Source organism: Mobula hypostoma, chromosome 7, assembly GCF_963921235.1.
Source record: "Mobula hypostoma chromosome 7, sMobHyp1.1, whole genome shotgun sequence".
NCBI classification, from domain to species: Eukaryota; Metazoa; Chordata; class Chondrichthyes; order Myliobatiformes; family Myliobatidae; genus Mobula; species Mobula hypostoma.
Genome location: NC_086103.1, coordinates 9,320,897 through 9,342,438, shown reverse-complemented (window position 1 = coordinate 9,342,438; position 21,542 = coordinate 9,320,897). Strand labels below are relative to the sequence as shown.

The 21,542-nt window shown below is 42.8% G+C and overlaps 1 protein-coding gene across 2 annotated transcripts in view; it reads left to right on the top strand.

The window, feature by feature from the left end:
* Positions 1–21,542, top strand: part of LOC134349120 (protocadherin-10-like) — a 167,378-nt gene that overhangs the window by 126,789 nt on the left and 19,047 nt on the right. The gene's annotated exons all lie outside the window — the stretch shown is intronic.

Below are 21,542 nucleotides of genomic sequence, written 5' to 3'. Positions count from 1 at the left end.
CATGCAATAAAGAGTCCTTGAAAGCGAGTGAATGGTTGAGCGAAGATTTCAATGATGGGGCAAATGAAGTTGAGGGAAGTTATCACCTCTGGTACTTGAGCTTGATCGTTGAAGGTGCTGTAGCTGTCCCTGAGCACAGTGGTGTGAGTCCTAAGACTCCTGTACCCTCTTCATGATGGAAACAGCGGGAAGCGATCATGTTCTGGGTGATAAGGGCGCCTGATGATGGATGTTGCCTTCCTGCGGCTCAGTTTTCTGTAGATATTCTCTTTGGTTGGGAGGGCTTTACGCGTCATGCACTGGGCCGTATCCGCTGCTTTTTTAAAAGGTTTTCCGTTCAAGGGCATTGGTGTTTCCAAGTAGGCTGCGATGCAGCCAGTCAATATGCCTTTCACCACATGGCTATCAAAGTCTGTCAAAATTTTAGATGCCATGCCGAATCTCCCCAAATTCCTAAGGAAGAAGAGGGCGCTGCCGTGCTTTCTTCGTAATTGCAGTTTTGTTCAGCAGGACAGGCCCCCTGAAATACCAACAACTGGGAATTTAAAGTTGCCAACTCTCTCCACCCCGATCGCCCGATGAGGACTGACTGACGGACCTCCGGTTTCCTATTCCTGAATTCTATAATCAGCCAGTTGGTCATGCTGACATTGAGTAAGAGAAAGTTGGTTTGGTACCACTCCGCCAGATTTTCAATCTCCCTCCTATATGTTTGGTTCATCACCACATTTGATTCGGCCTAGGATAACGGTGTCGTCAGCAACTTGAATATGGCATAGAGTTGTGCTGGGCCACACAGCCCGAAGTGTAAAGCGAGTGCAGCCCCGGACTAAGCACGCAGAAGATGACAACATGATATCAATCCGATCAAATCATTAGTTCAACAATCCAAGAGTAATTTCGTAGTTAATCTATGTGTTTATAACATTCCTGGTAGAGAACTAAGCAATGATAACCGTATCTAAATTGAACTAGATATGATGTAATGGCGATATGTTGTCCAAGAATTGTATTTACTGGAACATAATATTAAAACATAAGCAAGTGAACAGAATTACACGCAACAGGGATATTGGACGCTGATGCAGCTAATGAAATGAATTATTGGGATAAATAATGTAAGAAAGTCAGAGTCTTCATTTCAAAAATTGTGGAAGTTAATTGATTAATGCACTGCGTGACATTACAAATAGCTACCCGGAGAATATAATGGAAATAAAATAAATAGAGTTTAGCGAGACGTAAAAGGGCTGGAGCTATGCTATTGAAACCATTATTACTTTTTTTTAAAGGGAAGCTTTCTCTTGTTTGAGACCTGGTTCCAAAATTTCAGTTTCTGTGTCCCTGTAATGGTGAGAATTTATAAGGCATTTGTTATACCGCATTTTGGGTATTGTGAGCAGTTTAGTGACCTATATCGAAGAAATAATGTTCGACCACAGGAGAAAGTCCGGATGAGATTGACGATAATAAGACCGTACGACATAAGAGCAGAATTAGGCCATCTGGCCCATCGAGTCTGCTCCGCCATTCAATCATGACTCATCCTTTTTTCTTCTGCTCCTCAAACTCAGTTCCCGGTCTTCTTCCCGTAACCTTTCATGCCATGTCCAATCAAAAACATATTAACTTTTGCCTTAAATGCACCCAACGACCTGGTCTTCACAGCTGCATGTGACAACAAATTCCACAAATACATTTCTCCGCATCTCTGTTTTGAAAGGACGCCCCTCTACCTTGAGGCTGTGCCCTCTTGTCCCTCCATAGGAAATATCCTTCCCACGTCTACTCTCTCTAGGCCTTTCAACATTCGAAAGGTTTCAATGACATCCGCCCTTATCCTTCTGAATTCCAACAAGTACAGTCCCAGAGCCATCAAACGTTTCTCGTATGATAATCCATTCATTCCTGGAATCTTCCTTGTGATCCTCCTCTGGACCTTCTCCAATGCCAGCACATCTTTTCTATGATGAGGGGCCCAAAACTGTTCACAATACTCAAGGTGGGGCCTCACCAGTTCCTTGTAAATCCTCAGCATCACATCCTTGCTTTTTATTCTAGACTTCTTGAAATGAATGCTAACATAACGTTTGCCTTCCTCACCACCGAATCAACCTGCAAGTTAACTTTTAGGGTGTTCTGCACAAGGACTCCCAAGAAGCTTTGCATCTCAATGTTTTGGATTCTCTCACCGCTTAGAAAATAGACCGCACATTTATTTCTACTACCAAAGTGCATGACCATATACTTTGTATTTTATTTGCCACTTTCTTGCCCATTCTCCTAATCTGTCTAAATCCTTCTGCATCCCACCTGTTTCCTCAACACTACTTGTTCTTCCACCAATCTTCGTATTATCTGAAAACTTGGCAACAAAGCCATCTATTCCATCATCTAAATCATTTATATACAACATAGAAAGAAGTAGTCCTAACACTGACCTCTGCGGAACAACACTAGTCACTGGCAACCAACCAGAAAAGCTTCCTTTTATTCCCACTCGCTGCCTCATACCAATCAGCCAATGCTCTAACCTTGTTAGTAAATTTCCTATAATATCACGGGCTATTTACTTGGTAAGCAACCTCATGTGTGGCACCTTGTCGAAAGCCTTCTGAAAGTCCAAATATGCAACATCCACCGCATCTCATTTATCTATCCTGATTGTAATCTCCTCAAAGAATCTCAACAGGTTCGTCAGGCAGGATTTTCCCTGAAGGAAATCCTGCTAGCTTTGTATTATTTTGTTCTGTGTCACCAAGTGCTCCATCACCTCATCCTTAACAATTGACACTAACATCTTCCCAACCACTGAGGTCAGGCTAACTGGTCTATAATTTTCTTTCTGATGCCTTCCTCCTTTATTAAAGTGTGGAGCACCATTTAAATTTTTCCAGTCCTCTGGCACCATGCCAGAGTCCAATGATTTTTGAAAGATCATTTTTAATATTACCACAATCTCTAACGCTACCTGTTTCAGAACTCTGGGGTGTAGTTCATCTGGTATGCGTGACTTATGTAATTCAGCTCTTTCAGCTTTTTGAGTAGCTTCTCTCTTGTAATACTAACCGCACCAACTTCTCTTCCTTCACACACTACAACATCAGGCATACTGTTATTGTCTTCCACAGTGAAGACTGAGGCTAAATACTCATTTAGTTCATCAGCCAGATCCTTGCCTCCCCCCCCCCCCCAGGTTATTATTCATTCTGTCTCATTTTAGCGGTCCTATATCCACTCGTATTTCTCTTTTATTTTTAACATATTTGAAAAAAACTTTTAGTATCTACTTTGATATTATTTGCCAGCATTTTTTTATATTTCATCGTTTCCCTTCTAATGACTTTTTTTTAGTTTCCCTCTGTAATGTTTTTAAAACTGCCCAATCCTCTATCTTCTCACTAATTTTTGTTATGTTGTACACCCTATCTTTTGCTTTTGCAATAACTTTGACTTCCCTTGTCAGCCATGGTTGTACTATTTTACAAGTTGAATATTTCGTCATTTTTGGAATACATATGTCCTGCATCTTCCTCATTTTCGCCAGAAACGCATGCCATTGCTGCTCTGCTGACATCCCTGCCAGCAGCTCCTTCCAATTTACTTTGGCCAAATCCTCTCTCCTACCACTGTAATTTCCCTTACTCCACTGAAATATTGCTACATGAGACGTTATTTTCTCCCCATCAAATTTCAAGTTGAACTCAATCATATTTGGAGAGTGAGTATAGAGAGCTTGGTAGGAAGTTGAAAAGCAGGACCTCAACGGTGGTAATCTCAGGATTGCTACCTGTGCTAGGTGCCAGTGAGGGTAGGAATAGGATGCTCTGGAGGATGAACAAGTGGCTGAGGAACTGGTGTAGGGGGCAGGGTTTCAGATTTCAGGATCATTGGGACCTCTTCTGGGGCAGGTGGGATCTGTACAAGAGAGACGGGTTACACTTGAACTACAGGGGGACCAATATCATTTCAGGGAGGTTTGTTAGTGCTATTGGGGAGGCTTTAAACTAGATTTGCAGGGGGATGGGAACCAGAGTGCCAGAGCTGACAGTGTGGCTGGGGTGAAAATAAATGATGTTAAAAGTTCAAGCAAATTCGCAAATAGAAAGGTTGTGAGTGGTGGTAAAAATCTGAGGTGTATATATTTCAATGCTCGCAGTATTGCGGGGAAGGCGGGTGAGTTGAGGGCGTGGATTGACACGTAGAATTATGACGTTATAGCAATTAGTGAAACTTGGCTACAGCAGAGGAAGGACTGGCAGCTTAATATTCCAGGGTTCTGATGTTTCAGATGTGATCGAGGCAGAGGAATGAAAGGTGGGGGAGTAGCATTGCTTGTTAGGGAAAACATTACAGCAGTGCTCAGGCAGGACAGATTAGAGGGCTTGTCCACTGAGTCCTTATGGGTGGAGCTGAGAAACAGGAAAGGTATGGCCACATTACTGGGATTGTATTACAGACCATCCAATAGTCAACGAGACTTGGAAGAGCAAATCTGCAGAGACATAGCAGGCAACTGCAGGAAACATAAAGTTGTGGTGGTAGGGGATTTTAATTTTCCATGCATTGATTCGGACTCCCATACTCTTAGGGGTCTAGATGGTTTAGAGTTTGTAAAATGTGTTCAGGAAAGTTTTCTAAATCGAAATATAGAGGGACCAACTAGAAGGGATGGAATATTGGATCTCCTGTTAGGAAACGAGTTAGGACAAGTGACGGAAGTATGTGGAGGGGAGCACTTTGGTTCCAGTGATCATAACACGATTAGTTTCAATTTGATCATGGACAAGGATAGATCTGGTCCTAGGGTTGAGGTTCTCAACTGGAAGAAGGCCAAATTTGAATAAATCAGAAAGGATCTAAAAAGCGTGGATTGGCACAGGTTGTTCTCTGGCAAAGATGTGATTGGTAGGTGGGAAGCCTTCAAAGGGGAAATTTTGAGAATCCAGAGTTTATATGTTCCTGTCAGGATTAAAGGCAAGGTGAATAGGAATAAGGAACCTTGGTTCTCAAGGGATATTGCAACTCTGATAAAGAAGAAGAGGGAGTTGTATGAAATGTATAGGAAACAGGGAGTAAATCAGGTGCTTGAGGAGTACAAGAAGTGCAAGAAAATACTTAAGAAAGGAATCAGGAGGGCTAAAGGAAGACATGAGGTTGCCTTGGCAGTCAAAGTGAAGGATAATCCAAAGTGCTTTTACAGGTATATTAAGAGCAAAAGGATTGTAAGGGATAAAATTGGTACTCTTGAAGATCAGAGTGGTCGGCTATGTGCGGAACCAAAGGAAATGGGGGAGATCTTAAATAGGCTTTTTGCGTCCGTATTTACTAAGGAAACGGGCATGAGGTCTATGGAATTGAGGGAATCAAGTAGAGAGATCATGAAAACTGTACAGATTGAAAAGGAGGAGGTGCTTACTGTCTTGAGGAAAATTAAAGTGGATAAATCCCCGGGACCTGACAGAGTGTTCCCTCGGACCTTGAAGGAGATTAGTGTTGAAATTGCGGGGGCCCTGGCAGAAATATTTAAAATGTCGCTGTCTACGGGTGAGGTGCCAGAGGATTGGAGAGTGGCTCATGTTGTTCCGTTGTTTAAAAAAGGATCGAAAAGTAATCCGGGAAATTATAGGCCGGTGAGTTTAACGTCGGTAGTAGGTAGGTTATTGGAGGGAGTACTAAGAGACAGAATCTACAAGCATTTGGATAAACAGGGACTTATTATGGAGAGTCAACATGGCTTTGTGCGTGGTAGGTCATGTTTGTCCAATCTATTGGAGTTTTTCGAGGAGGTTACCAGGAAAGTGGATGAGGGGAAGGCAGTGGATATTGTCTACATGGATTTCAGTAAGGCCTTTGACAAGGTCCCGCATGGGAGGTTAGTTAGGAAAATTCAGTCGCTAGGTATACATGGAGAGGTGGTAAATTGAATTAGACATTGGCTCAATGGAAGAAGCCAAAGAGTGGTGGTAGAGAATTGCTTCTCAGAGTGGAGGCCTGTGACAAGTGGTGTGCCACAGGGATCAGTGCTGGGTCCATTGTTATTTGTCATCTATATCAATGAGCTGGATGATAATGTGGTAAATTGGATCAGCAAATTTGCTGATGATACAAAGACTGGAGGTGTAGTAGACAGTGAGGAAGGTTTTCAGAGCCTGCAGAGGGACTTGGACTAGCTGGAAAAATGGGCTGAGAAATGGCAGATGGAGTTTAATACTGACAAGTGTGAGGTATTGCACGTAGGAAGGACAAACCAAGGTAGAACATACAGGGTTAATGGTAAGGCACTGAGGAGTGCAATAGAACATAGGGATCTGGGAATGCAGATATAAAATTCCCTAAAAGTGGCGTCACAAGTAGATAGGGTCGTAAAGAGAGCTTTTGGTACATTGGCCTTTATTAATGAAAGTATTGAGTATAAGAGCTGGAATGTTATGATGAGGTTGTATAAGGCATTGGTGAGGCCGAATCTGGAGTATAGTGTTCAGTTTTGGTCACCGAATTACAGGAAGGATATAAATAAGGTTGAAAGACTGCAGAGAAGGTTTATAAGGATGTTGCCGGGACTTGAGAAATTCAGTTACAGAGAAAGGTTGAATAGGTTAGGACTTTATTCCCTGGAGCGCAGAAGAATGAGGGGAGATTTGATAGAGGTATATAAAATTATGATGGGTATAGATAGAGTGAATGCAAGCAGGCTTTTTCCACTGAGGCAAGGGGAGAAAAAAAACAGAGGACATGGGTTAAGGGTGAAGGGGGAAAAGTTTAAAGTGAACATTAGGGGGGGCTTCTTCACACAGAGAGTGGTGGGAGTATGGAATGAGCTGCCAGACGAGGTGGTAAATGCGGGTTCTTTTTTAACATTTAAGAATAAATTGGACAGGTACATGGATGGGAGGTGTATGGAGGGATATGGTCAGTGTGCAGGTCAGTGGGATTAGGCAGAATATGGTTCGGCACAGCCAAGGAGGGCCAAAAGGCCTGTTTTTGTGCTGTAGTTTTTCTATGGTTTCTATGGTTTTTATAAATATCATAGTTATTTCGTAACATTTAGATTTTATCTGCGTCTAAAAAGTATCTATAGTAGCTGTGGATTTAAATAAGGCAATATTTTATAGAACCGTAAATACAAACAGAGAGGAATGTGCCACAGGATCCGAAGGAGCAACTTGTCAGGACCTGGGAATTTTCCACCCTTATTTGACTCAAGACAGCAAACGCCTCCTCTTCTGTAATTGTGTAGGGTCCATGAAGTCGATGCTGATTTGGCTCACTTCTATAGAGTTTCTGTCCGCCTTCCAGATAAATGCTAATGCAAAAATCGATTTAAGATTTCCGCTTATATTAATAACCCTATAGTCGTTGATAACCTTGTATTAGTAGGCTGTAAATTATTTGGAAAAGCATTGACTCTGTTGTGTGGTCAGCATGACTTTACGCAGGGAAGGTGCTATCGCACAAATCTGATTAAGATTTTTGAGAAACGGGTGAAGGTGAGGAATGACCTTCGTTTACGCGACTTTAGTAAAGAATTTGACGATTTATCCAAAGTTAACACAGTGCAGAATATTAGATCACATAGGATTCACGGCGAGTTTTTAAATTAGATCCAATTTTGACTTACTCATCAGAAGACATATGACAGTGATAGTGTTTTTTTTTACGAGCTTTAGAATGGTGTCTCATATTGAGTGGAAATCTGCCACCATTGATGTTCCCCATAAATCATTGCTGGTATCAGCGTTGTTTGTAATATACAGTATTTTAATAATTTGGTTGAAAATAGGGGTGATTAGTATGTTGCAGATGACAAAAATGGTAGATTTAGTGATAGACAGGAAGAACGTCAAATTATACAGAAATATAGGTCAATTAGAAAATTGGACAGGAAAATTGCATGCGAAATTAATTTACCGAGTGATGTACAGTATCTTGGGAGGTCAATGCAAAGCTAGAGTATATACTAAATGGCAGGACCTTTTACAGCATCGATATATAGAGATCGAGTTATTTAGGATATCCATGAGACCGCACATGGCACAATATGTCCAGTCAAAATCACGAGAAAATCCTCAGATGCTGGAAATCCAGAGCAAAATACAAAAAATGCTGTAGAAGCTCAGCAGGTAGGGCAGTATCTATGGAAAAGAGGAAACAATCGACGTTTCGTGCCAAGACCCTTCATTAATCCTGATGCTGTTTACTGCTTTCCATAGGAGCATCCTGACCTGTTAAGTTCTTCCAGCATTTTAGACCAAATGACACATGAGCAGAATTTGGCCATTCAGTCCATCGAGATTTCTCCGTCATTCCATCATGGCTGATTCCGGATCCCACTGCACCACATAAACGTGCCTTCTCTCCATATTCCTTGACGCCCTGACCGATCAGGAAACGAACAACTTCCGCCTTAACTATACGCAGACGCTTGGTATCTAACGTGGCAGCAGTATTTGCATTTTTATCCCGAATGGCCTCAATACTGAAAACTCAATTGTGACGATACCATGTTTTCTTTTCACTGTATTCATGTATGTTACACTTTCGAGTTTTGAGAATATTAGCTATACAATTTCCGAAAAAATTAAGATTAGCATGTATAATTGCAATATTTCTGCCGATGCAGATACAAAATTCCCTAAAAGTGGCGTCACAGGTAAATAGGGTCGTAAAGAGAGCTTTTGGTACATTGGCCTTTATTAATCAAAGTACTGAGTATAAGAGTTGAAATGTTATGATGAGGTTGTACAAGACATTGGTGATGCCGAATCTGAAGTATTGTGTTCAGTTTTGGTCACCAAATTACAGGAAGGATATTATTGAGAAACATAGAAACATAGAAAATAGGTGCAGGAGTAGGCCATTCGGCCCATCGAGCCTGCACCGCCATTCAGTATGATCATGGCTGATCATCCAACTCAGAATCCTGCACCAGCCTTCCCTCCATACTCCCTGATCCGTTTAGCCACAAAGGCCATATCTAACTCCCTCTTAAATATAGCCAATGAACTGGCCTCAACTGTTTCCTGTGGCAGAGAATTCCACAGATTCACCACTCTCTGTGTGAAGAAGTTTTTCCTAATCTCGGTCCTAAAAGGTTTCCCCTTTATCCTCAAACTGTGACTCCTCGTTCTGGACTTCGCCAACATCGGGAACAATCTTCTGGCATCTAGCCTATCAAATCCCTTTAGGATTTTATACGTTTCAATCAGATCCGCCCTCAATCTTCAAAATTCCAACAAATATAAGCCTAGTTCATCCAGTCTTTCATCATATGAAAGTCCTGCCATCCCAGGAATCAATCTGGTGAACCTTCTTTGTACTCCCTCTATGGCAAAGATGTCTTTCCTCAGATTAGGGGACCAAAACTGCACACAATACTCCAGGTGTGGTCTCACCAAGACCTTGTACAACTGCAATAGTACCTCCCTGTTCCTGTACTCGAATCCTCTCGCTATAAATGCCAGCATACCATTCGACTTTTTCACCGCCTGCTGTACCTGCATGCCCACTTTCAATGACTGGTGTATAATGACACCCAGGTTTCGTTTCACCTCCCCTTTTCCTAATCGGCCACCATTCAGATAATAATCTGTTTTCCTGTTTTTGCCACCAAAGTGGATAACTTCACATTTATCCACATTAAATTGCATCTGCCATGAATTTTCCCACTCACCCAACCTATCCAAGTCACCCTGCACCCTCTTAGCATCCTCCTCACAGCTAACATTGCCGCCCAGCTTCGTGTCATCCGCAAACTTGGAGATGCTGCATTTATTTCCCTCATCCAAGTCATTAATATATATTGTAAACAATTGGGGTCCCAGCACTGAGCCTTGCGGTACCCCACTAGTCACTGCCTGCCATTCTGAAAAGGTCCCGTTTATTCCAACTCTTTGCTTCCTGTCTGCCAACCAATTCTCTATCCACATCAATACCTTACCCCCAATACCGTGTGCTTTAAGTTTGCACACTGTCTCCTGTGTGGGACCTTGTCAAAAGCCTTTTGAAAATCCAAATATACCACATCCACTGGTTCTCCCCTATCCACTCTACTAGTTACATCCTCAAAAAATTCTATGAGATTCGTCAGACATGATTTTCCTTTCACAAATCCATGCTGACTTTGACCGATGATTTCACCGCTTTCCAAATGTGCTGTTATCATATCTTTGATAACTGACTCCAGCAGTTTCCCCACCACCGATGTTAGGCTAACCGGTCTATAATTCCTTGGTTGCTCTCTCCCTCCTTTTTTAAAAAGTGTGGTTACATTAGCCACCCTCCAATCCTCAGGAACTAGTCCAGAATCTAAAGTTTTGAAAAATTATCACTAATGCATCCACTATTTCTTGGGTTACTTCCTTAAGCACTCTGGGATGCAGACCATCTGGCCCTGGGGATTTATCCACCTTTAATCTCTTCAATTTACCTAACACCACTTCCCTACTAACATGTATTTCCCTCAGTTCTTCCATCTCACTGGACCCTCTGTCCCCTACTTTTTCCGGAAGATTATTTATGTCCTCCTTTGTGAAGACAGAACCAAAGTAATTATTCAATTGGTCTGCCATGTCATTGCTCCACATAATCAATTCACCTGTTTCTGTCTGTAGGGGACCTACATTTGTTGTTAAGGTTGAAAGAGTGCAGAGAAGGTTTACAAGGATGATGCTGGGACTTGAGAAACTCAGTTACAGAGAAAGGTTGAATAGGTTAGGACTTTATTCCCTGGAGCGTAGAAGAATGAGGGAAGATTTGATAGAGGTATATAAAATTATGATGGGTATAGATAGAGTGAATGCAAGCAGGCTTTTTCCACTGAGGTAAGGGGAGAAAAAAAACAGAGGACATGTGTTAAGGGTGAGGGGAGAAAAGTTTAAAGGGAATATGGGTTGGGGGGGGCTTCTTCACACAGAGAGTGGTGGGAGTGTGGAATGAGTTGCCAGATGAGGTGGTAAATGCGGGTTCTTTATTAACATTTAAAAATAAATTGGACAGATACATGGATGGGAGGTGTATGGAGGGATATGGTCCGTGTGCAGGTCAGTGGGATTAGGCAGAATATGGTTCGGCACAGCCAAGGAGGGCCAAAAGGCCTGTTTTTGTGCTGTAGTTTTTCTATGGTTTCTATGGTTTTTATAAATATCATAGTTATTTCGTAACATTTAGATTTTATCTGCGTCTAAAAAGTATCTATAGTAGCTGTGGATTTAAATAAGGCAATATTTTATAGAACCGTAAATACAAACAGAGAGGAATGTGCCATCAAAACCATTTCTGCCTGCCTAAACTCCATAATCCGCTAAAACTGTATGATTTAGAACTTACAATTCTGGATGTCAATTATATTAACTTCCCTTCTGGAAAAGAGAAGCTGGCATAGAAATATCAGGACTGACGCAGATTGGAGCAACTTTCCCGCTCCCGTTCGCGCACGACGCAGACGCTGGTAATAACAATGTTCAATCCTGTAAACTGAGCCACAGCGAACACTTCACTGTGAAATTACAATCAGATGGCGAATAAACTTGTATCCAGAATTGATATTGGCGCCAGATTTAGACCGAGAACAACAAACTATTCGCTGTCTAATGCTGACAGCGTTTGACGGAGAGAATCCAAAATATTCGGATCAACCCAAATTTTCGTAACGGTACTTGATGCGAAAGACAGTGCTCCGGTCTGCAAAAACTGTCGCAACCACGGATTCGGCAGCGCAGCAGATTCGGCAATTGCGCTCTTTAATATGCACGTTTCAGCTAATTACTATTTCATTGTGATAGTATTTAACTTCATTCATTCCGTCGTAGTATTTATCGAGACTGCGACACAGCTACGCTTCGCTGCCTGCATTCCACCTTGCCCGAGAAATTGGACTATGGAGTCAAATGACTCTGGAATCCAGCGATATTCGTTTAATTCTTAGTTGTTCTTTTCATTTGCTGTGCAGGCTGCATTTTCCATTTGAGAGTTACAGTTAACGGCCCTGTTTGGCCGAGCATTTTCTGTTTTCTTTTCCCTTTAATACTGTTCGCATTAAAATCTGTGGAATGTCGACCCTCTTCAGAGTCTCTCACTTCGCACTTGGGCCATATACGAACCTGGTGACAGCAAGTCTCGACCACGCAAAGGTGAACCCAGCGGAGAGAAAGAGCAGCTGACCTTGGCCATCAGATTCATTGGTCAGAGTGATTCGTCGAGGCAACAATGTTCCGTTCGAATTCCTCTGTATGAACTCTTGTTTCTGTCTCCAGCGTGACAGAAGGATCTTGCCAATAATGGACCCAGCAAAGTTTGAACAGTGCCGTTTTGACATTGGTGGCTTGAGATGAGGGTGCCTTCTACTCTCAGTGCATGTCCTGACTCTACATTCCGGGTGTCCCGAGTCTACATACCGAACTTCTCCAGTCTAATTTGATTTTCTCTCGTATCCATTCCAAGCTTTTCAAGTCAAAAGTACCCAGGTTCTCAGCATTGTGGTCCCGTGACTCAGATCTGCATAACAAATAAGCGCTTCAAGCAAGCTTTTCAATTGATTCAATATTCAAGTCAAGTTTAAATTCTGGAAGAGCCCTACTCCAAACGTTAATCCCTGGCTGGAGTGTGAAAATATACAAGTAAAGTAACCCTGTCAACAGTATTTTTAACCCCTTGTTAAAAGTCATGGTACAGATTGGAAAAATTGTGAAAGAGGAGACACTGTGAACAGAATTTGAAAAGGTTTCTTCTCTAGGTTTCAAGTTTCATGGTTTAAAGTTTTCATAGTCATATTCATAGTCATAGTCATACTTTATCGATCCCGGGGGAAATTGGTTTTCCTTACAGTTGCACCATAAATAATAAATAGTAAGATAACCATAAATAGTTAAATAGTAATGTGCAATTTATGCCAGGAAATAAGTCCAGGACCAGTCTATTGGCTTAAGGTGTCTGACTTCCAAGGGAGGAGTTGTAAAGTTTGATGGCCACAGGCAGGAATGACTTCCTATGACGCTCTGTGCTGCATCTCCGTGGAATGAGTCTCCGGCTGAATGTACTCCTGTGCCCAACCAGTACATTATGTAGGGGATGGGAGACATTGTCCAAGATGGCATGCAACTTGGACAGCATCCTTTTTTCAGACACCACCGTCAGAGAGTACAGTTCCATCCCCACAACATCACTGGCCTTACGAATGAGTTTGTTGATTCTGTTGGTGCCTGCTACCATCAGCCTTCTGCCCCAGCACACAACAGCAAACATGAAAGCACTGGCCACCACAAACTCGTAGAACATCCTCAGCATCGTCTGGCAGATGTTAAAGGACCTCAGTCTCCTCAGGAAATAGAGACGGCTCTGACCCTTCTTGTAGACAGCCTCAGTGTTCTTTGACCAGTCCAGTTTATTGTCAATTTGTATCCTCGGGTATTTGTAATCCTCCCTGACCCCCTGGATGGAAACAGGGGTCGCTGGTACCTTAGCTCTCCTCAGGTCTACCACCAGCTCCTTAGTATATTTTCACATTAAGCTGCAGATAATTCTGCTCACACCATGTGACAAAGTTTCCTACCGTAGCCCTGTACTCAGCCTCATCTCCCTTGCTGATGCATCCAACTGTGGCAGGGTCATCAAAAAATTCTGAAGATGGCAAGACTGTGCAGTAGTTGAAGTCCGAGGTGTAAATTGTGAAGAGAAAGGGAGACAAGACAGTCCCCTGTGCAGCCCCAGTGCGGCTGATCATTCTGTCTGGAACACAGTGTTGCAAGCACACGTACTGTGGTCTGCCAGTCAGGTGATCAATAATCCATGACACTAGGAAAGCATCCACCTGCATCGCTGTCAGCTTCTCCCCCAGCAGAGGTGGGCGTAGACACGGTTCAGCAGGTAGACGATGGCATCCTCAACTCCTAGTCGGGGCTTTTCTCAGTGTACCCAGCGTTTTCTTTTTCCGATCGTTTCCAAGGCTTATTCAATGCGTTTAGGATTTTTAAATGATCTCCCCATCTCGAGAACTCTCAAACCTCCCTCTCGACCCCGCCCGGGGCTTTTTGATATCAGTCTGTTGGGGTTCCCAGGTCTCAGTCTCCCTGGATCCCAAAGTCTCCCTGCCTCTCGAGCTCCCATGCCTCTCTCTCAAGTTCCCCAGGTGTTCTCTGTATCTCGAGTTTTCAGGGTCTTCCAAGGCCATCAAGTGTTAGCTGCAGTGAGGGGGCTCTGTAAAGACTCCCTCAGGCCTGTTCAGGGCATCAGAGAGCTTTTGGGCTCTGGTTTTTAGATCACCTGATTTGGTTAATTGTTGCTTAATAGTTATTAATGGTTTTAGATTTTCTTGTGTTTTTCTCGAGTGACTCGCTCTTTGTAATGCGGTTTCCTGGCGCTTTCTGTTTAAGTTTAAGTTTGTTTTGATAAATTCAGATTATGTGTCAGTTTTATTCTTGAAGCAGCTGCCGAATTAGCTCCAATCGAAGAGTCCTCATTTTGAGAATGATTTGACTCACGGTGTCACTTGGTAAAGCTACCTCTGTGTAAGCTCTCGCTTCTGTCTCTACATGGAAGCCTGTGGCTCCGATATTGGCAGTGCACAGCATGCCACTAACTACCAGCATCAGTGAAGGACACCTTGGACTCTTAGGTAGGTACACGGAGCTTAGAAAAATAGAGGGCTATGGGTAACCCTCGGTAATTTCTAAAGTAAGGACATGTTCGGCACAGCTTTGTGGGCCGAAGGGCCTGTATTGTGCTGTAGGTTTTCTATGTTTCTAAATCCCTTATTCGAGACTTCCAGCGGACACAAGTCTGTGGCGCCTAGAGAGGGGGCCCTGTCACAACCACGGATTCGGCAATTCCCCTCGTGAATATACAAGTGTCAGCTAATAATTATTTCATTGTGATAGTATTTAACTCCATTCATTCCGTCGCAGTGTTTGTCGAGACTTCGACATAGCTACACTTCGCTGTCGGCATTCCGCCTTGCCCGAGAAATTGGACAATAGAGTCAAATGACTCTGGAGGCTAGGGATATTCGTTTTGTTCTTAGTGGTTCTCTTCAGTCGCTGTGTAGGCTACGTCTTCCATTTGAGAGTTTTAGTTAACGGCCCTGTTTGGTCTAGCATTTACCGTATCCTTTTCCCTTTTACAATGTTCGCAATAAAGACTGTGAAATGTCGACCCTTTTTAGTGGTTCTCAACTCCGCACTTGGGCCATATGCGAACCTGATGTCAAAAAGAGCATCTATCAAATTACAATCCGTAAAATATGCCTAAAGGTTCCTTGATACTGCAAGTTAAAGCCAATGAAGTCCTAAATAGAGAAGTAGTTTTTTTTTTCCTTTCGGGGACCACAATCCTGATAAAGTGCGCAAGTTATTTCGCTTGGATGTAGCAGAGGGTGAAATCAGGATAATTGGTGTGTGGACTTATGAAGTGATAGTCCGCAAGTCGCAACGACTTCTATGTCGTTTGTTATCACAGGACATGCTTTAGCAGATATCACAGCATTTTGTTTTTCAAAGTTACCAACTAGTATTCCGCAGTGGATTATTGTCATATTATAACTGATTGCTTCTTCAAACTGGTGAAGTCTTCTCATGATTACGGTACGTATTCATTGTCGGCGATACAGATCGGGAAAAGACAGCAGACTACAGCATTACCATCGTCGGTACTGATCTCGGATTTCCAGTGCTCTTAGGGAAGAAAACTATTGGAGTTCACGCTCGGATATAAACGATAATACGCCACATTTTACGCAAGCTTATTTGAATGAAAATAACGCGGTTGGTGGTCTGTTCTGTTCAAGCCTCTGATATCGATTGTGATGAAAACAGCCAATTATCTTACTCTATTTCGATCTCATGTTTTACCTGTATCATCACTCGTCTCAATAAACTCCATAAATTGAATGGACTTTGCACGCAGAAAGTTTAATTTTGTAGAAATTAAATCATTTCAATTCTTCGCGCAAATAAGGGATGTTGGATCACCATCGCCTATTAGTAATGTAATAGTGAGTGTAATAATGGCAGACCAGAACGATAATGCCCCAAAGTAGTACCACCTCTGTCAAATAACTAACAAAGTAGAAGAAATAATTCCACGTTCTGGAGAACCAAGTGACTTGGTAGCAAAAGTGACATCCACAGAAGCTGATTCTGGTTTAAATGCACGACTTTCCTATCGCATAAGGCAGCCCTCTGCTGGACGTTATTTACGTTGCTACTGAAAGAGGGTAATTTTAGACAATTCGCCGCTTTCTGCAGAAAACCCAATTAAGTCAAAAAGGTCGTCATTGTAAGGGACAATGGCACGATATCACTTTCATTCACAGTGACCATCAATGTTTCGGTGCAGGATGACTGGACAGAACATGCATCAAATATTTGCATGTTGGATAGCTCTGGCCAATAGACGTACGATTTTGACAATACTTAATGATGGTATCTAGCTCAACCTCCTTGCTACTACTTTTGACTGTTGTGTTTATTGGTATTAAGATGCACAAAGTAGGAATGGATACTAACGCTTACTGCTCTTGCTGGAACACGGCAGTCATTTTCGGTCGAGGGATTCAGTAAATTGAATTGAAAGGTCGAGCGAAACAATTGAAATACCGCCCAAATCTACGGAGGGGCATTTTGATGAGAGTGTTCCACAAGCATTTTGACGTGATATTGACGAAAATCCAGCACGACCAATATCATGTTGCTGAATTTATGTGGTCTGTCTGTGCCCGTGATTAATATCAAGGCTGGCCCATGTGGCACAGCAGAACATAGGATTGTATCGAACTCCACGGGCAGGAATATCACAGAATTTCACGAAGTGAGTGTTTCAGTGTCCAAATATTAGGACGGAATAGTGCAAGATACCGCGCATTCGGACACGAACGTAACTAGACTTAAGAGCAAGTGCCAAAATAAAAAGCTGAACAACTGTTCCCAATTAACATAGAAAATACAGAAAACCGACAGCACAATACAGGCCCTTCGGCCCACAAAGCTGTGCCGAACATGTCCTTACCTTATAAATTGCCCAGAGTTACCCATATCCCTATATTTTTCTGAGCTCTATCTACCTGTCCAGGAGCCTCTTAAAAGTCGAAGTCGTATCCGCCTCCAGAACCGTCACCGGCAGCCCATTCCACGCATTCACCACTCTCTACGTAAAACAACTCACCCCTGACATCTCCTCTGTTCCTACGTCCACGCACCTTAAAACTGTGCCCTCGATTCAGCCCTGGGAAAAAGGCACCGAGTATCCAAATGATCTATGCCTCTCATCATCTTATATACCTCTACCAGGTCATCTTTCATCCTCCGTCGCTTCAAGGGAAAAAGGCGGAGTTCACTCAACCTATTCTCATAAAGCACACTCCCCAATGCAGGAAACATCCTTGTAAATCTTCTCTTCACACTTTCTATGGTTTCCACATCCGTCCTATAGTGAGGCGAACAGAATGGAGCACAGTACTCAAAGTGAGGTCTGACCAGAGTCCTATATAGCTGTAACGTTACCTCTAGGCTCCTAAACTCAATCCCACAATTGATTAAACCCAATGCATGGTACTCGTTCCTAAGCACAGAGTCAACCTGCGCAACGGCTTTGAGTGTCCTATGGACTCGGACCCAAGATCCCTCTGATCCTCCACACTGTCAAGATACTTACCATTAATACTATATCCTGTCATCATATTCGACCTACCAAAAAGAACAAACCCACACTTATCTGGGTTTAACTCCATCTGCTACTTCTCAGCCCAGTTTTGCATCCTATCAATGTCCCGCAATGACCTCTGACAGCCCTCTCCACCATCCACAACACTTCCATCCTTTATGTCTTCAGCAAATTTACTAACCTATCCCTCCACTTCTTCATCCATGTCATTAATAAAAATCACGAAGAGTAGGGGGTCCCAGAACAGATCCCTGAGGTACACCACTGGTCACCGACTTCCATGCACAATATGACCCGTCTACAACCACATTTTGCCTTCTGTGGGCAAGACAGCTCTGGATACACAAAACAATGTCCCCATGCATCACATGCTCCTTACTTTCTCAATAAGCCTTGCATGGGGTACCTTGTCAAATGCCTTGCTGAAATCCATATAAACTACATCTGCTGCTCTACCTTCATCAAAGTGTTTAGTCACATCCTCAAAATAGTCAATCAGACTCGTAAGGCACGGCCTTCCTTCAACAAAGCCATGTTGTCTATTCCTAATCATATTATGCCTCTCCAAATGTTCATAAATTCTGCCTCTCAGGATCTTAGCCATCAACTAACCAACCACTGAAGATCACTGGTCTATAATTTCCTGGGCTATTTCTACTCTCTTTCTTGAATAATGCAACAACATCCGCAACCTTCCAATCCACTGGAACCTCTCCAGATCCCATTGATGATGCAAATACCATCGCCAGAGGCTCAGCATTCTCCTCCCTCACCTCCCACAGTAGCCTGAGGTATATTTCGTCCAATCCCGGTGACTTATCCAACTTGATGCTTTCCAAAAGTTCCAGCACATCCTCATTCTTAATATCTGCTTGTTCAAGCTTTCCAGTCCACTGTAAGTCATCCCTATAATCGCCAAGATCCTTTTCCGTAGTGAATACTGAAGCAAACAACTGATTAAGTACCTCTGCTATCTCCTCTGGGTTCCATACACACTTTTCTACTGTCACACTAGATTGGTCCTATTCTCTCACGTCTTATCCTCTTGGTCTTCACATACATGTAGAATCCCTTGGGGTTTTCCTCAATTCTGTCCGCCAAAGCCTTCTCATGGCCCGTTCTGTCTTTCCTAATTTCTTTCTTGAGCTTCTTCCTACTAACCTTATAATGTTCTGGATCTCTCTCATCACCTAGTTTTTTGAACCATTCGTAAGTTTTTCTTTTCTTCTTTACTAGATCTGCAACAGCCTTTGTAATCCAAGGTTCCTGTACCCTACCATCCTTTCCCTGTCTCATTGGAACGTACCTATGCAGAACTCCACGCAAATATCCCTTGAACATTTGTCACATTTCTTCCGTACATTTCTCTGAGAACATCTGTTCCCAATTTATGTTTCCAAGTTCCTGCCTGATAGCCCCATATTTCACCTTATTCCAATTAAACGCTTTCCTCACTGTCTGTTCCTATCCCTCTCCAATGCTATGGTAATTGAGATAAAAGTGTGATCACTATCTCCAAACTGCTCTCCCACTGAGAGATCTGACACCTGACTAGGTTCATTTCCCAGTACCAAATCAAGTACAGCCTCTCCTCTTGTAGGCTTATCTACATATTGTGTAAAGAAACCTTCTTGAATGCATTTAATAAATCCACCCCACCTAAACCCATCGCTCTAGGGACATTCCAATCGATATTTGGAAAAGGCTCAACAATTTAAAAAAAACTGCTGTCAGTATATTTGGCAACATGCTCTCGCCTTCCGCGACGAAAGCTGGCCTGTGCTTCGAGGCGAGCGGTCCCAGGTACGAGTCCGACTGGCTCTTTGCCGGCTTTCTATGAGTGCTGGGTTGTGCGTCTCAAATCGGCCTCGAAAAAAGAACAGACAGATGCTAAAGAAACGGCTAAATTGCGCTGTGAAGCAATGGTCACAGTTGTTAGTTGACTGCAAAGAAACAAGGTTCTTGATCCATTATGGCCGATGTATTATCAGTCTCAGAGTAACATCCATGAACATTACCTGCGCACTGCTTTATCCAGTAAGCCCTTCCTTCAGTGTTAGTATGGAACACAGTAAGTCGCGCCATTCCTAACACATGTTGTTCAATTATATTGCATCTTTTCCCGTCCCCCAGTTACCCGCCTTTTTTGTATATCTCTAGATGGATCTAGATAACAAAAAGTAAGCCGAAGTCCAAAGAGCAATTGAAGATGAAAGTGATGAATTGCTTTCTGGTTTAGATTCTTCAGATTTGCCTGTTACCCCGAAAGGAAGTGCCAAAGCTGAAAATTGCATTAATTGCTTCTGAATAACAATTTATGTCTCGATTACAGATGAACTCTAACTTAACACAACATATTCATAACATGCATATTCTGAATAATGATGAAAATATATTACCATTGAGCGTAAGATTCAACCTGAGCAAAGTAACATAGATAATAAATTATTTTGAAAAACTAGTTGAATTTTAGAAAAAAAAACACACAACACGATTGTCGCCACTTTACTATTGTTATGGGATTGTCATGCGTTCTAAAATTCAACCATGAACAGAAGAGATTCTGCAGATGCTGGAAATTCAGGACAATACACACAAAATGCTGTAGGAACTCAGCAGATCATGCATCGTCTATGGACATTAATAAACAATCTAATTTCGGACTTAGGCCATCATCAGGAGTGGAAAGAAAGAGAAAGATGTTGCAGGGAGAAAGAAGGTAGAATGAGACGGTGGGGGGGGGGGAAGGTATATAAGCTAGAATGTGATAGGTGAGGCCAGACGAATGGGGGAGGAGGATGAAGCAAGAAACTAGGTGATAGATGGAATAGCGAAAGGGCTGGAGAAGAATGAGTCAGATAGGAGAGGAAAGTGGAGCACGGGAGAAAGGGATGGAGGAGCGCACCAGGGCGAGATGATAAGCAGATTAGCAAAACAGTAGCGAGAAGGGGGCCGAATGGGAATTGAAGATGTGGGCTGGGGAGCGGGGGTGGGGGGGGGGAAGGTGTCAAAATACCGAAATTGCAGAAACCGATGTTCACTTCATGAAGTTGAAGGCGACTCAGATGGAATATGGAACCAGATGGGAGTGGCCTCATCATGGAGATTGTAATTAAAATGGTTGGTCACCTGAAAATCTTGCCTTTTGCGGATAGAGCGAAAGTGCTTGACAAAACGAACTCCAAGAGGATCGTAGGTACCTGCGCTGGATTTAATGCTTCTCCTCCACCTTCTTCAGACCTTTACCTTTCCATCTATCACCAGCCAGCATCGGATATCATCCTGCCTACCCCACCCAGCCGCCTTCTCCCTCACTTAGTTTCAACTATCAGCTTCCAGCATGTGCTCCTTCCCGAGCCCTCATCAACTTATTCTGATTTTCTTCCCCCTTCCTTTGTAGTCCTGATGAAGGTTCTCTGCCCAAAACGTCGACAATAGATGCTGCCTGATCTTCTGAGTTCCTCCAGAACATTATTTGTTCCTCCTGATTTCCAACAGCTGTAGTATCTCTTGTGCTCCCTATTCCCTGGACGTGGCTTTGCTTTCCTGGACTCAGAGGTGTCCTATTTCTTCAAAGAACGGGGGCTCTCCTTCTCCACCATTGGGTCTGCCCTCACCTGCATCTTCTCCGTTTCACGACCTTTCTCCATCTTCCCGCTGCCTTAACAGAGATAGAGTTGCTGTTGTCTGCATTTTTTACCCCTTAAGCCTCCTCATCCGGCATAACATTCTCTAGAACGTCCACATCTTGAACGGAACACTACCACCAAATGCTAGATTTTTATCATTTACAAAATCTCTTGCGTTTATACAAGAAGTAACTTATATAATTTTATAAATAATTTCCTGCAAAAATTTAAAGTTGCACACCGTTAAATACACAAAGCTGG